This window comes from Bidens hawaiensis, unplaced genomic scaffold, assembly GCF_021521415.1.
Source record: "Bidens hawaiensis isolate Kalapana, Puna unplaced genomic scaffold, B.hawaiensis_p1.1 tig00029297_1, whole genome shotgun sequence".
In the NCBI taxonomy this organism is placed as follows: domain Eukaryota; kingdom Viridiplantae; phylum Streptophyta; class Magnoliopsida; order Asterales; family Asteraceae; genus Bidens; species Bidens hawaiensis.
Genome location: NW_027494832.1, coordinates 123,857 through 127,509, shown reverse-complemented (window position 1 = coordinate 127,509; position 3,653 = coordinate 123,857). Strand labels below are relative to the sequence as shown.

Below are 3,653 nucleotides of genomic sequence, written 5' to 3'. Positions count from 1 at the left end.
ATGCCTGCTATTTTAGATTGCATGGATCCTGGGCAAGAAGATTTCTACATTGAAGATGATAAGTTTGTTAACAAGTGGATGCCTAAGGTTTCCAAAACGTTGAAATCGCTTTCGATATATTGTCTAGGGTACCATATGGATCGCGTATCAAATATTTTGCCGTTGATCTCCAAGTATTGTAAGTTCATTAGTTACTTGTCTAGTTAGGAAAAAAGATGCATGCATGCATGCATTTTGTTTGTGTTCGTTAGTTGCACAAACCGGTTTGGGTTGAAATTGGTTTGATTTGGTCAACAAAAGTCAAAACCGGTTTATAATCAGTTTCGGTTTGGTTGAAACCGGTTCTTGACCTGGTTAAAAATCGGTTATGGTTTGGGTTTTGACCGGTTTTAGCCGATTTCGGTTCGGTTAACCGGTGTTGGTGGAGAACATTACAAATTGGTTCCGAACCTACGGTTTCAAACTGGTTAGGTTTCGGTATGATTTTCAGGTCGGTTCGGTTAATCGGTTCTTTTGCCCACCTCAGGGCCGGCTCCGAGAAGTCGAAATTTTTTTCGGGTCTTAAGTAAAAGAAACATTTTGTTGTGTTTAAACAAGTTAATTTTATGTGGGCTTACTTGGTTATGATTTGAGTTATGTAAAAAACTTTTGTGTAAAAAAGAACTAAAAAATGTCTTAGGTAAGATTAGAACCCACAACTTCTTGGTTATAAGTTATACCTCTTTGCCACTAGACCAAGCTGGTGTTTATGTAAATGTGTTTAGACATTGATTATACATATTGTTTTTCATAAAAATACATATTTAAAAAAAAATAAAAAAATTTCGGGCCTATCGGGGTGTCGGGCCTATGGCCGTCGACTACCCAGCCACACCCTTGGGCCGGGCCTGGCCCACCTCCACGTTCGTTAAGCTTTTGTCAGAAAAACAGACTGTTGATAAGCACTTTACCGAATGAAACTTTGTGTTTGTTTGTTAAGGAATTGAGCTTGTTCGTATTCATTTCTTTTGTAAACTATGGATACTAACGAACACAAATGAGCATAAACAAACTTGTTTATTATTAATTTAATGCATATATAATTATTTTATATATTATGATAAATAATTAACAAGCTGAAGCTCGGCTTGAGATCGCTTGCCGGTCTAAAAAGAGTTAAAATTTAAAATTACATTAGGCTTGTCGAGCCTTAATGATATATAAAAATAATTTATAATGTACTAACTTAATTAATAAATAATCAACAAATTCGAGTTTGAAAAAGTGACTCATGAGTTGAGCTCAATCTTTCATAGGCTTTTAAAAGGCTTAACATTAATTTTTATGTAAAGATTGTAATAAATTTTTAATGCTAGTTTTTATATATATATATATCAAAAAAAACTTTAATGAAGCCTTTATTAAGTAGTAAATAAATTAATAAATAATAAATGAACCCAAGCTTGAAAAACTGATTTGGGAGTTGAGCTCAAGCTTTAGAAAAAGAGCTTGATTTACTTGTGATTAATTAAGTGATTTTGCAGGTCATAATCTTGTTGACTTATACCTCAAGCATGCATATATGTCTCTCGAAAATTTGAAACCAATGCCAATGCTAACAAGTTTGACACTCGAATATACAACATTAAACGACGAAGACCTAAACAAGATCATTACGCGTTTCCCGAATCTGCAAGTTCTTAACTTGCTAGATTCTTCAAAGGTTAAAGATCCCGTGATCCGCCTTGTCAACCTCAAAGCCTGCCATTTGGATGTAGCTGATGCTTTTCTTTCAACTTTGACTCTAATCGCCCCGAACCTCATCACACTCAAGTAAAATGTTCCATTGTTGACGCAATACGTATTGAAGCTCCCACGTTATCTCACTTTCATCTTTTCATTCGATCTTTATACGGCACGTTAACAGTCAAAAAATTTGAGAATTTGAAAACGCTTGTGCTTGACTCTTATGTTCTTGGCTCCGTACTTTGAAAGTTCCCGATCACAAAAACAGTAGAAAACTTGACACTTATGGAGTCAGAAAAATTCGACACTGCTGATGAATACTCAAAACCAAGCCTAGCGAAGGTGTTCATGGTTTTCCCGAACTAGAAGGTCAGGATATTTTGGATAGGGGGAATGTCTTATTTGACATTGGTTGACCAGTCGTTGACTTTTTCGTTTGTTGCTTCTTTGTTGGACCAATGTGGCGGCTTGTCAGAGGTCTCGTTTCTCATAGATCGTGATGTTGATGGTTGTGTATCTGAAATGTTCATGTCAAAGTGCATGGCTCGTTGGCCTGGGTTGACATGGCGATGGGGAATGTTTAGTTATTATGATAAATATTCCTGGAACAGTTACCGGTTTGAATGGTATAACTGGAATTAAAATTCTTGAATTTTTTGTATATAGGTGTTTTTTTGAGTATACCCTTGAATATACTCAAATTATTTTGAATGGTGTGTCAAAATCGATAACGATTAACGAGTCAAGACAGGTCCTTGAAGTCGACAGACAAACACCACTTTCTTTATTTTCGTTATATAAGTTTCTAATGTGTTGAATATCTGCTTTACATAACAAAGTTTGAGTCGTTGCAACGCGTGAGTCTCCAACAAGTCATTTATTATTAATCTGATCACAATGATACAAGATTTATAAAAGGATGACAATTGAAATTAAAAATTCATTTACAAGAACATCAAATAAATACAATTACAATGCTGAATTATAGGGACGTGATTTGCAACATATTAGGAAAACAATAAATATGAATTTTATCTATAAATAACAAATTGACTTTATAATTTAAACTTTGGGTGTATCGTTAATAAGATTAAGGTTAATAAACTTAAAGACCAAGAAAACTAAACGGATTTCCCATCCATAGTCTTCTAATGAAGGGAAGGCATAGTCGTTCTTTCCATTACGGGGCGGCTGGTTTGTTAAAAACTGTTGATCACTCGATGAAGTTTGACCTTTCAGATGGTCTAGATGCGGAAACTGAAACCACAGTGGCAAAGTCAAGTTTTAATAGTGAAAGCGTGGTTTTAATAGTGGTTTGGTAAGAGCATCGGCAAGTTGATCGTCACCGGAAATGTGAGTGACACGAATGGTGCGTTGTTGTACTTTTTCCCTTACAAAGTGGAAATCAAGAGCTAGGTGTTTCATGCGCGAGTAGAATACCGGGTTGGCCGAGTAATGTGTGGCACTCAAATTATCACAGAATATTGTTGGGGTGACTGTGGATTTGTAACCAAGCTCAGATAAGAGGGATATAATCCATTGGACTTCTGTTGTGGTGGAGGCCACGGCTCGAAATTCGGCTTCGGTGGAGTATCTAGCCAAAGTTGGTTGTCATTTAGAAGTCCAAGCAATCGGATTGGAGCCTAGGTAAACAATATAACCCGTGGTACTTCGATACGTAGTTCTGTCGCTAGCCCAATCGGCATCGGTGAAAGCATGGAGATGTAGTGGGGAATTATTTTTAAGAAATAACCCATGATGAAATGTACCGTGGAGATAACGAAGTAATCTCTTGAGGGCAGCCCAGTGTATGTTGGTGGGTGAGTGCATAAACTGAGAGAGTTTGTTAACCGCGAAGGCAACATCAGGTCGTGTAAGAGATAAGTATTGTAAAGCACCAACGAATGCACGATATTGGGTGGGTAGGG

General features: G+C 36.7%; 1 pseudogene; it reads left to right on the top strand.

Moving 5' to 3' along the window:
* On the top strand, positions 1-1,816 carry LOC143578583 (F-box/LRR-repeat protein At4g29420 pseudogene; annotated as a pseudogene).
* Positions 1,817-3,653: the final 1,837 nt, after the last annotated feature.